General features: G+C 41.5%; 3 non-coding genes across 3 annotated transcripts; 2 read left to right on the top strand and 1 right to left on the bottom strand.

Annotated features, from left to right (window-relative positions):
* Positions 1–3,026: 3,026 nt before the first annotated feature.
* TRNAL-UAA (transfer RNA leucine (anticodon UAA)) lies at positions 3,027–3,109 on the top strand. Its single transcript has one exon. It is a non-coding gene; the product is annotated as a tRNA-Leu (tRNA).
* Positions 3,110–3,314: 205 nt separating this feature from the next.
* Positions 3,315–3,397, top strand: TRNAL-UAA (transfer RNA leucine (anticodon UAA)). Its single transcript has one exon. It is a non-coding gene; the product is annotated as a tRNA-Leu (tRNA).
* Positions 3,398–4,982: 1,585 nt separating this feature from the next.
* On the bottom strand, positions 4,983–5,065 carry TRNAL-UAA (transfer RNA leucine (anticodon UAA)). Its single transcript has one exon. It is a non-coding gene; the product is annotated as a tRNA-Leu (tRNA).
* Between the last annotated feature and the right edge of the window lie 7,964 nt (positions 5,066–13,029).

Genomic DNA, 13,029 nt, shown 5'->3' with positions numbered 1-13,029 from the left:
TAAGTTATATAATTAATTTTTTCTATAATTAACATTAATGTAGTAGCTTTGTTTCATGATACAGAACAAGAACAGTTGTTAAAGTTGGTGCTAATTTCCTTTTCTGCGGACGTATGCACTTTCTGTAAGCCAGGTTGGACCTGGAATACATATGCGACTCTTAAATGGAGATGTGACTTTTTTCTTCATAAATAGCAACTATCGCATTTGATAAATACATGACCACTGCAAAGTAAAAAAAAAAATAATAATTACTACGTGAGCAGATTTCAGAAATGTGCTTTGGAATAAGCAAAAATCAAAAAGTCCCAGCATGTATAGAAAAATATATTTTACGCAAAAAAAATCTACTACGGAGCTTGATAAATCTCCTTCTTGATCTTCTCTAATAACCCTAGTACTTTTCCATTTTAACCCGGGGTTTTTCTGTTTTTGCTTTTTCGTTTTTTCCTCGTTACCTTTAAAAAATCATAACTCTTTCAATTTTGCACCTAAAAATCCATATGATGGCTTATTTTTTGCGCCACCAATTCTACTTTGTAATGACATCAGCTATTTTACCCAAAGATCTACGGCGAAACGGGAAAAAAAATCATTGTGAGACAAAATAGGAATAAAAACACAATTTTGTAACTTTTGGGGGCTCCCGTTTCTACACAGTACATTTTTCGTTAAGCATGACACCTTCTCTTTATTCTGTAGGTCCATACGATTAAAATTATACCCTACTTATATAGGTTTGATTTTGTTGTACTTCTGGAAAAAATCATTACATGCAGGAAAATGTATACGTTTAAAATTGTCATCTTCTGACCCCTATAACTTTAGAATTTTTCCGCGTATGGGGCGGTATGAGGGCTAATTTTTTGCGTCATGATCTGAAGTTTTTAGCAGTACCATTTTTGCATTGATAGGACTTATTGATAGCTTTTTATACATTTTTTCATGATATAAAACGTGACCAAAAATGCACTATTTTGGACTTCGGAAATTTTTGCGCGTACGCCATTGACTGCGGTTTAATTAACGATATATTTTTATAATTCGGACATTTCCGTACGCTGCGATACCACATATGTATATTTTTATTTACACAGTTTTTTTGGGGTGATTCAAACTTTTATTAGGGAAGGGGTTAAATGATCTTTATTCACTTTTTTTTGCAGTGTTATAGGCCGTTATAGGGGGCTATAACACTGCTCATACTGATCTTTTACATTGTTCAATGGTTTCTCATAGGACACCATTGATCAATGATTCTGCCGCTTGACTGCTCATGCCTGGGATCTCAGGCACTGAGCAGTCATTCGGCGATCGGTAGTGACCCTCTGGCTGTCCTGTAAGCTGTTTGGGATGCCGCAATTTAATCGCGGCGATCCCGAACAGCTCCCTGAGCTAACCGGCATTAGTTTACTTTCACATTAGACGTGGCGTTCAACTTTGAACGCCGCGTCTAAAGGGTTAATAGCCCGCAGCACCGCGATCAGTGCCACTCGCTATTAGCCACGAGTACTGGCCATTGTTAGAGGCCGAGCCCGACCACACCTTGGCCCCGCGTTATAGATCAGTAGCGGACTCATGATGTACCGGTACGTTATGGGTCCTTAAGGGGTTAAATATGCTCTTACAACTATTTTATTTTCAAAGTAAAAAACTCAGTCACAATGATCTACCATAGCATGAAAGATTTCTCAAACAGTCCACCAGGATGGCCGAGTGGTTAAGGCCGAGTGGTTAACCCGGGGTTTTTCTGTTTTTGCTTTTTCGTTTTTTCCTCGTTACCTTTAAAAAATCATAACTCTTTCAATTTTGCACCTAAAAATCCATATGATGGCTTATTTTTTGCGCCACCAATTCTACTTTGTAATGACATCAGCTATTTTACCCAAAGATCTACGGCGAAACGGGAAAAAAAATCATTGTGAGACAAAATAGGAATAAAAACACAATTTTGTAACTTTTGGGGGCTCCCGTTTCTACACAGTACATTTTTCGTTAAGCATGTCACCTTCTCTTTATTCTGTAGGTCCATACGATTAAAATTATACCCTACTTATATAGGTTTGATTTTGTTGTACTTCTGGAAAAAATCATTACATGCAGGAAAATGTATACGTTTAAAATTGTCATCTTCTGACCCCTATAACTTTAGAATTTTTCCGCGTATGGGGCGGTATGAGGGCTAATTTTTTGCGTCATGATCTGAAGTTTTTAGCAGTACCATTTTTGCATTGATAGGACTTATTGATAGCTTTTTATACATTTTTTCATGATATAAAACGTGACCAAAAATGCACTATTTTGGACTTCGGAAATTTTTGCGCGTACGCCATTGACTGCGGTTTAATTAACGATATATTTTTATAATTCGGACATTTCCGTACGCTGCGATACCACATATGTATATTTTTATTTACACAGTTTTTTTGGGGTGATTCAAACTTTTATTAGGGAAGGGGTTAAATGATCTTTATTCACTTTTTTTTGCAGTGTTATAGGCCGTTATAGGGGGCTATAACACTGCTCATACTGATCTTTTACATTGTTCAATGGTTTCTCATAGGACACCATTGATCAATGATTCTGCCGCTTGACTGCTCATGCCTGGGATCTCAGGCACTGAGCAGTCATTCGGCGATCGGTAGGGACCCTCTGGCTGTCCTGTAAGCTGTTTGGGATGCCGCAATTTAATCGCGGCGATCCCGAACAGCTCCCTGAGCTAACCGGCATTAGTTTACTTTCACATTAGACGTGGCGTTCAACTTTGAACGCCGCGTCTAAAGGGTTAATAGCCCGCAGCACCGCGATCAGTGCCACTCGCTATTAGCCACGAGTACTGGCCATTGTTAGAGGCCGAGCCCGACCACACCTTGGCCCCGCGTTATAGATCAGTAGCGGACTCATGATGTACCGGTACGTTATGGGTCCTTAAGGGGTTAAATATGCTCTTACAACTATTTTATTTTCAAAGTAAAAAACTCAGTCACAATGATCTACCATAGCATGAAAGATTTCTCAAACAGTCCACCAGGATGGCCGAGTGGTTAAGGCGTTGGACTTAAGATCCAATGGATTTGTATCCGCGTGGGTTCGAACCCCACTCCTGGTATAAGTTTTAACCTTCGCATTCTCCAAAGTGTTCTAAAGAAGAAGGTTTCCTGAGTAACTTGCATCATCTTGGTAAACAGTTGATCTCCTGTAATAATCCTAGATCTCTTCCACTTCAAATATGCTCTCACAACAGTTTTATTTTAGAAGTGAAAATCTTAGTCACAATGATCTGCAATAGCATGCACAGAGGCTTTTTCTTGTCCACCAGGATGGCCAAGTGGTTAAGGCGTTGGACTTAAGATCCAATGGATATATATCTGCATGGGTTCGAACCCCACTCCTGGTATGAGTTTCTAATGTGGTCTTTACCAAAGAGGAGCAGGCTCTCAGTAAACGTGTAAGAACTTAGAATAATCCTATTTCTTTCAAATATCTTCTTATGACAAGCGTTTAGCTGTCGGATCAAGTCTCTGAACACCATGTCATAATCACTACAAGTAAAGGAAATCTTTAGACACCATTGGAGAGCTGTTAGGGTAAGAAAGCAAACTATCTTTCCTGAGCTGATGGTGGTTTCCAAACTTAATAAATAGCCTTTTTATTTCTAAGCCAGGTGTCAAGAAGGCGGGGCCGAGCTGCTCAAGTTCTACAGCTTGGCACTCCTCCTTGTTCACCTGCTAGCCTCTTCTTGAATGAGATTTAGGGCTCTGAATATCAATCACGTAGGGACTGGAGGAGAAGAAGAGCAAGGAGCCATGCCAAGCTGTGGCACTTGAGAAACTCAGCTGCACCTCCTTGAAAAGCTCAGCTCGGAAAATCTTGGTAAACAGTTGAACTCTTATAATAACCATAGTTCTTTTCCTTTCAAATATGTTGTTATAACAAGTTTCTAGCTAAGAGATAAAGTCTCTGAATAGCATAACCTAGTGGTCTTTTTTAAAGATGCAGTTTTCAGGAGAGGTTTGGCTGGATATGAGCAAAGTATTGAAAGTAATGGGCCATTTTATTACTATTGGTGCTTTTCCGCACCCCTTTTAAAATATTTTAAAGGTATCCAAAAACTAATCTCTATTTTTACCCAGGTTCTTTGTGGAATGTTTGTGTACAACACTTAATGAAAGGAATACAATGGAATCAATGAGGCAAAACAAAAGACAGTAGCACTGAACTCATTCAACACTATCTCAATTGCATGCAAGTTGACCAGGCACATAGACCAGGATGGCTGACGGGTTAAGGTGTTGGACTTAAGATCTAACGGATATGTATGTATCTGTATGGATTTGAACCCCACTCCTGATATGAGTTTTAACGTTGGCATTTTCCAAAGAAGAATGTTCACTGAGTAACTTGTATCATCTTGGTAAACAGTTGATCTTCTGTAATAACCCTAGTACTCCTCCACTTTGAAAATAAAATAGTTGCAAGAGCATATTTAAAGTGGAAGAGTACTAGGGTTATTAGGCTGGGTTCACACTACGTTTTCTCCCATACGGGAGAGCATACGGCAGGGGGGAGCTAAAATCTCGCGCTCCCGTATGTGCTCCCGTATGTCATTCATTTCAATGAGCCGGCCAGAGTGAAACGTTGGGTCCGGTCGGCTCATTTTTGCACCGTATGCGCTTTTACAACCGGACCTAAAACTGTGGTCAACCACGGTTTTAGGTCCGGTTGTAAAAGCGCATACGGCGCAAAAATGAGCCGACCGGACCGAACGTTTCACTCCGGCCGGCTCATTGAAATGAATGACATACGGGAGCGCATACGGTGACATATGGGAGCGCGAGATTTTAGCTCCCCCCTGCCGTATGCGCTCCCGTATGGGAGAAAACGTAGTGTGAACCCACCCTTACTGACAATTAACTGTTTACCAAGATTATACAAGTTACTCAGTGAACATTCTTCTTTGGAAAATGCCAAGGTTAAAACTCAACCAGGAGTGGGGTTCAAACTCACGCAGATGTATATCCATTGAATCTTAAGTCCAACGCCTTAACCACTTGGCCATCCTGGTGGATGAGAAAAGCCTCTGTGCATGCTATTGCAGATCATTGTGACTAAGATTTTCACTTCTAAAATAAAACTGTTGTGAGAACATATTTGAAGTGGAAGAGATCTAGGATTATTACAGGAGATCAACTGTTTACCAAGATGATGCAAGTTACTCAGAAAACGTTCTTCTTTAGAACACTTGCAAAGGTTAAAACTCATCGAGTGGGGTTCGAACCCACACAGATACAAATCCATTGGATCTTAAAGGGGTACTCTGGTGCTTTGGATAGGGGATAAGATGCCTGATCGCGGGAGTCCTGCCGCTGGGGACCCCCGTGATCTTGCACGCGGCACCCCGTTTATAATCAGTCCCCTGAGCGTTTTCGCTCCGGGTCTGATTACCGGCGACCACAGGGCCGACGGCGTGTGACGTCACGTTCCGCCCCTCAATGAAAGCCTGTGGGAGGGGGCTAGTAAAAAGTACCAGAATGCATTTTTAGGGTACCGGGGGAAATAGCTTCTCAGCTACTCTTGTAGACAGAACTCCCTTTTCTGTATGCGTTCGTAACAACGAGCGCAATTTCAAATGCAATAATGTCCGCTCACCGCCAGAGAACACAAGAATTAGGAGACATATCTCTGATAGCCGGAGTGAAGGAGTGGGTATTTTAATGTTATCACGCCACTTTCGGGACGTGAACGCGGGGGATTTGGATTCCCTGCGGGTGTCTGGTATAGAAAGGGTTAAAATAGGCATCAGAGGGGAGATGTGAAAAAAAAACGCCTTCTCAATAGAGAAACATACTGGATGTTCCTCCTGGATACCAGATACCCGCACGGAATGAACAAACGTTTAGATCTAATTATGACTTGCACATAGAAATATAATTTTTATGCCCCTACCTGTAGCCATATATTGTAGTTTCAGATTTAATGAAGAGGTCTTAGTATGATATACATTATGTCTGGAGTATTACGAGAGTGATCCCAATAAGTGTGTTTTGATACCTATTAAAGTGTAAACACCCATAGCAACGGTTTTAATATATAATGGGTAAGAGAAGTGCAAGAATAGATTGAGTAAGATGTTCAGAAAATTGAATTGTGGTCAAGTTATTACTATGCATCATTTAATTGATAACATACCTATAAATCTAGAGCGTGTTTATCATCTTTTAGTGGATCCATGCACGCAATGCTCTAAGATACAATATTCAATATAGATAATATATTTTGAGTATTCCATCTTAGTATCGATTATTGCAGGTATTATACCTGCATATTACAATCTTATAATTATAATTCTATTTTTTTATTTTATTTTGGTACATAATGCTTGCACTCTATTCACACTCTTTAGGCGATCACACAAAAAGTGAGTAAAAAACGCAATTGTGGAGGGGTCCAGTCCATGCTGTAATACTCACAGATGATATCCATGCCGTTTTTTTTTTACTTTTCTTACCTATGTCAGGTAATCTTATCATGTGACCACTGAGTCTCTATTTTAACTGCATGTTTGGCTGTTGAACTTAGTCTACGTTTAAGCTCAAGAAAGAGCGAAACGAGTCAGATTACTACAGTCCTGTGATGTCTGTTTCCTTGCTATGGCATGAATAAAGAAGCTATCTTTTAATACATACCTGGTGCCGGACAATCCTTCCTTTCTAAACAAGCGCAATTTATCCAAGATTTTCTTAATGGGGTTACTCTTTAAAGTTGTATAATTTCTAGTGTCCTGAAGTTGGCGTGCAGCTTCCTCGAGATAGTACTGTCTGGATAGCAATACGATGTTTCCACCTTTGTCTGATCTTTTCACAACTGTATTTATATCTTTAAGTCTAACTAACGCCTCCCTCTCTGTTTTAGTCAAGTTGTCAGGGGCTACAGGATAGCATAGTGCTTTGACGTTCTCCAGCACCTTGTGCCAGAAGACGTCAAGGCACCCACCTGTCTGCACGGGGGGGGGGGGGGGAAAGAAGATTTCACCCCACCTGTGAATTCGGGTACAAAACCAACATCAGGTTCTTCAGGCTCATCAGAGTCTGACAGTAAAGACATTAAAGTATCCAGACAGACTAATTCTGCTTGGGGGGCTTCATTAAGGACACTGAAACCCAGCAAGCCTATAGATACAGTAACCCCCCCCCCCCCCCCCCCCCCCCCGGCATGTGATGGCCCCGACATATGATCAAATCGACATACGATGGCCTCTCAGAGGCCATCGCATGTCGACGTCAGCATCGACATACGATGCTTTTATATATCGGGGCCATCGCATTAACTGCTATCCGACAGCGCAAAATGCTTAAGCTGCTGTCAGATAGCAGTTTAAGCATCCCGGACAGGTTCACTTACCTATCCCCGCTGCTCCGGGTCCACTTTGCGATCCTCCGGTGTCTTCTGTATCTTCTCCAGGGTCCGGGCCTCGCTTTCCGGCGTTGTTATTACGTCGCTACCCACACAGTGCCGGCGCAGCAGCGTAATAACGTCACCAGAAAGCGAGGCCCGGACCCTGCAGAAGATGCGGAAGAAGCCAGAGGATCCCGAAGAAGACGCCGGAGCAGCGGGACAGCATCGGGAGCCCCTGGGACAGCATCGGGAGCAGTGAGGACGTGGTCCAGAGCAGCGTGGACAGGTGAGTATAACTTCCTATACATTACATTGCACGAATCCCTCAACATACGATGGATTCAACAAACGATGGGTCGTTTGGAACGAATTACCATCGTATATTGAGGGACCACTGTACTCGTATTTCTCCCTCACTTCTAATGGTATCACCCTTTTATTTTTGAAGAATTATTTTTAAATTTAATTTACGGATGGGTCTGTGCAGGTCTATCTCAAAACCGACCTGATCAAATTCATCCAAACAAAAATTTAGCCCCTTAGCAAGAACAGATTTAGTGGCATCATCAAGAATATAATCAGACAAATTAATTACATTTAAATTAGTTATTTAGTTCCTCCACGACACTTTCTTTCGCTTGTAACCTTGATTTCTGTTGTGCCACTCTCGTGTGCCCTCTCCTTGTCCTCCTTCTAAAGGGGCTGCACGAGAACTGGCACAAGCTTGGGAGTCACGGGAAGTACCAGCAGGCCCTGTATTTATTTGATCTTCCGAGCCGCTGGACTCACTGTCCGTGGTCGAATAATCGGACCTTTTCTTCTTTCCCCAGGATCTTTTCCCTTTATGTTTTCGTTGGTTTTTATTACTGTTACTGCTTTATGGGGCAAACGTAAAAACATGATTGGAATCAAAGTCCTGTTTGTCTCTTACAAACTTGTCTCCATTCAGAGCACAATAAAAGACACTAAGAGAGACAAGTTTTTTTTTTCCAATCACTTATCAAAAGAATCATAAAGTACCCGTGTCAATCTGCTTTGCAGCTCAGCTCGGGCAGCAGATAAATCGGCAGTAATGTTTTCATATTCTTTTTCATGTCGAGCAATCACAAGTTTCATCATGTTCATGGAATACTCCAGTCCCGAAGGAAATCCTGGTCATCCAGATATTGGGAGGGTTGTTTGAAATTCCTTAGTCCCCTAGGGACGCGGTTGCATGCTTCATATGATTTCAAAGATTTTATAGTCCAGAAGAGGCGCATCTCTTTCTTGGCCAAATTAGATACTTTATATTCAAGATTTTTTGCATTCATCCCTTTATATATTTCTCCTTCATTGCAAGCTGCAAAAAAATCATTTGCGTCCATTCGTCCTGCTTTTACTGCATTCCCTGTGTCTTTTGGGGGTTAGATACAGCTCCCAGCTACGTCATCCGACTCCATATCCATGCCAGGTAATGGAGCCTTGGCTCTTCGGCAGGCCAAAAAGTACAACATATAACAAAGGCAGAGAAGTGGGAAGAGCCGGCACAGCTTGGCCCAATTAAAACCGCTCCATGCAGTAAACTGGCAGGTAAAAAGCTGGTGTATCAAACTGCAAACGTACGTCCAGTATCGGGTGCTCAATCCTCTAAGGCAAAGTCCATATAGAAAAACACGTGCAAAAGATGTAGGAGACACTCACCAATGGTGTAACGTGAAAATATTTCTTGACTTTATTAAGACATACAGGAGCAGGAACGGACAAATATGGACGCAGTCCACCAAGTGCAGATAATAGCTATTGCACGCTGGTTAACAGCGCTTCATCAGACCACGCCTTTGCTCTTCCGTCCAGGTGGTTAAATACACCTACCTGTGTGACGTCAGAGCAAGTGGGCGTTTACACATGACAATAATAAAAACATGTGAACAGGTGCAGTTGATAAAACGTACAAAGATAAAAACAAGAATGGTAGACTTGAAAGCGAACAATAATTGTTTTCCTCTTTTTTTCACATAAGTAGCCTGCAAGAAAATAATTCTCTGATGACAACCATACTTACCTGGGGCCGACTTGGAGCATTGGCGGAGCTTCCTGCCGCCTCCGCTGCTGTTTGCTAGATTCTGGAGGTCGTGAAGGTATAAGCAGGACAAAATTGAAACCCTGTGGTACTGGACTTAATGCATCTAATGATTTCCTCCAAACAGTTGTATGTCTAGGTCCAGCAAAACTTGACGGGCCACACAACTAACTATAGTGGCAAGCGTATGGATAATAGTCATAGTCATTCTCTATTATCAGTTTGCTTAGTAAGTTTGGAGGGAAAATTCCCTTCAGAAACAATACTATTTGAGCTGTAATACCCAGAAATGGTGCTAATTACCCTAAAATCTGCCCCACATTATAAATAATCTAATATACACCCATTACAAAAATGTTTATCCCACAATACATTTCATTAAAAAAAAATCCCCCAAAGGTTGCCACTGTAGGCTCATTTTGGAAAGGTTATCTTTTCCCATTTTTACTGGAGTCTTTTTAGAGATGTTCTATAGAGACCCTTCTCGCATTCTCCTCTATCATCACAGCAGTGAAAGCTGACACCAGTACATTGAGAAGATGGGATCAAGCCATTCACAATAGACATAGAAGACTATAGTTCACTATGGTGTATGAGACTGCTGTAAAGCATGTCTCTCATGGCAACTCAAGCAAGACTGCTGTCCCCATAATAATGTATAGAAAAAAAAAATGGGGAAAAAACAATTAAGATCAGAAAATAAGACAGATTAACCCCTTAAAAGGAGTAGTCCAGTGGTGAAAAGCTTATCCCCTCTCCTAAGGATAGGGGATAAGTTTCACATCGCTGGGGTCCGACCGCTGGGGCCCCCCGCGATCTCCTGTACGGGCCCGACAGCCCGCGGGAAGGGGGTGTGTTGACCACCACACGAAGCGGCGGCTGACACGCCCCCTCAATATAACTCTATGGCAGAGCCAAAGCGCTGCCTTCGGCAATCTCCAGCTCTGCCATAGAGTTGCATTGAGAGGGCGTGTCGGCCGCCGCTTCGTGCGGTGGTCAACACACGTTATCTGGCCAGCGAGCCAGGGCCCCGTACAGAGAGATCGCGGTCGGACCCCCCGTGATCTGAAACTTATCCCCTATCCTTAGGATAGGGGATACGTTTTTCACCACTGGACTACCCCTTTAACCCCTTCCCGACCTATGACATACATGTACGTCATGGAAGGGAAGGTTTTCCCGACCCATGACGTACATGTACGTCATGTATTATATTGGCCACCACTAAAAGTGCAGTCCTGCGTCCCATCTTGCCTCGGGACCTAGGGGGGAGGGTTTCGTGTCTTAACCCCCCCCCCCCCCCACAGCGATCGCTCCGATCAGCTAGTCAAATCTGACTAGCTGATGGCAGCGTTTCGCACATAAAAATCCTAAGCAGCGTGGTGTGTGTCCCGATCACGGGGATCGGGACACACACCGCTCTGCTAGGAGACCCCAGTGTCCCCCTTCCCCCGGTGTCCCTTACCTGTCCGGAGCTGCCGGCGCTGTGCCCGACGGCATGCTTTACTTTCACTTTCATTTTCTCAAAATTTCGTAATTTTTTAAATTTTTTTTTTTGAGTTGTACAACAGCTCCCTCTAGTGTCCAAAACTTGGTACTGCATACTGCATGTTTTGGGCACTAGACACTATGGGGAGCTATTGTAGAGAAGTAAAAAAAATTAATGAAATACATACATTTTATAATATATATATATATATATATATATATATATATATATATATATATATATATATATATATATATATATATACACACACACATACATACACACACACACACATATTAAAAATGTTATTGTTCCCCCCAAAAATTAGATTTTTAACTTTTGTAGAAAATGTGAAAAAATACTCATAATAATATAAGCCTTCTAATGTCGTAAAAAAGTAAAGGAATGTTTAACAAATGATGCCAGCATAAAAGTAGACATGTTGTGGATGTGAACTCATAACTAAAAATTTTTGGCATGACTATTTCTCTTACAAACATAGAGAAATGAAAATTTTTTCAATTTTTCACAATATTTTAGAATTTTTCACAAAAATCGCTTCATGTATCAACAAAAATTTACCACTAATATAAAGTACAATATGTCTCGAAAAAACAATCTCTGAATCACTATACCTGGTAAAAGCAGTTTAAAGTTATTACCACTTAAAGAGACACATGTCAGATTTGAAAAAACGGACTGGGTCATGAAGGCCAAAACTAGCTGGGTCAGGAAGGGGTTAAGGACAAAGCCCATTTTGGCCTTAAGGACCAGATCAATTTTATGTTTGCATTTTCGTTTTTTCCTCCTTGCCTTCTAAAAATCATAACTAATATTTTCATCTACAGACGAGTATGAGGGCTTGTCTTTTGTGCGACCAGTTGTCCTTTTTAATGACACCACTCATTTTACCATAAAATGTATGGCGCAACAAAAAAATACTATTTGTGTGGCGAAATTTTAAAGAGAATCGGAATTTTGCAAATTTTGGAAGGTTTTGTTTTAATGTCGTACAATTTATGGTAAAAATGAAATGTTTTCTTTATTCTATGGGTTAATATGATTAAAATGATACCCATGATATGCTTTTGTATTATTGTACCATTTAAAAAAAATCTCAAACTTTTTAACCAAATTACGGTAGTAAATTTAAAATCCCTCTATTTTGACGACCAATAACTTTCTTTTTTTTCGTATAAGGTCAAATTTTTTTGCGCCGTGATCTGTACTTTTTACCACATTTACCTATTGATACCACATTTGCGTATATAAAAACGTTTAATAAATTTTTATAAATTTATTTGGGAATGTGATGTGACAAAAAAGCAGCTATTAAAATTTTTTTTTTACGTTTACGCTGTTCACCAAATGGGATAATTAACATTATATTTAATAGTTTGGTCATTTACGCACGCAGTGATACAAAATATCTTTATACATTTTTTTTTCGCTTTTTGGGGGTAAAATGGGAAAAATTGATGTTTTACCTTTTTATTGGGGGAGGGGATTTACTTCCTTTTTACATTTTTTTCCTTTTTTTTTTTTTACACTTTAATAGCTTGATTGCTAATACTGTTCAGTGCTATGCATAGGACATAGCACTGTTCAGAGTTATCGGCTATCTTCTGCTCTGGTCTGCTCGATCTCAGATCAGAGCAGAAGACCCCAGGAGATGGCCGGAGGCAGGTAAGAGGACCTCCGGCCACCATTACAGATGATCGGAACCCCGCGGCAGCACTGTGGGCGATCTGGTCATCCATATTAAGTGCCGCACTGCCGCGATATGTATTGATCACAGCATCTGAGGGGTTAATGGCGGACATCGGCACGATCGCTGATGTCCGCTATTACCTGCGAGTCCCCGGCTGCCGATAGCAGCCGGGACCTGCCATGCATGACGTGAGTACACGTCCGGTGCTCACGGTCATGTTCATAACGTAAATGTACGTCGTGGTGCTTTAACCCCTTAACGACGCAGGACGTATATTTACGTCCTGCGCCGGCTCCCGCGATATGAAGCGGGATCGCGCCGCGATCCCGCATCATATCGCGTGGGTCCCGGCGCTAATCAACGGCCGGGACCCGC

The sequence above is a fragment of the Hyla sarda genome, chromosome 3, assembly GCF_029499605.1.
Source record: "Hyla sarda isolate aHylSar1 chromosome 3, aHylSar1.hap1, whole genome shotgun sequence".
NCBI lineage: Eukaryota > Metazoa > Chordata > Amphibia > Anura > Hylidae > Hyla > Hyla sarda.
The sequence above is the reverse complement of the archived record's forward strand: the minus strand, read 5'-3'. Positions and strand labels throughout refer to the sequence as shown.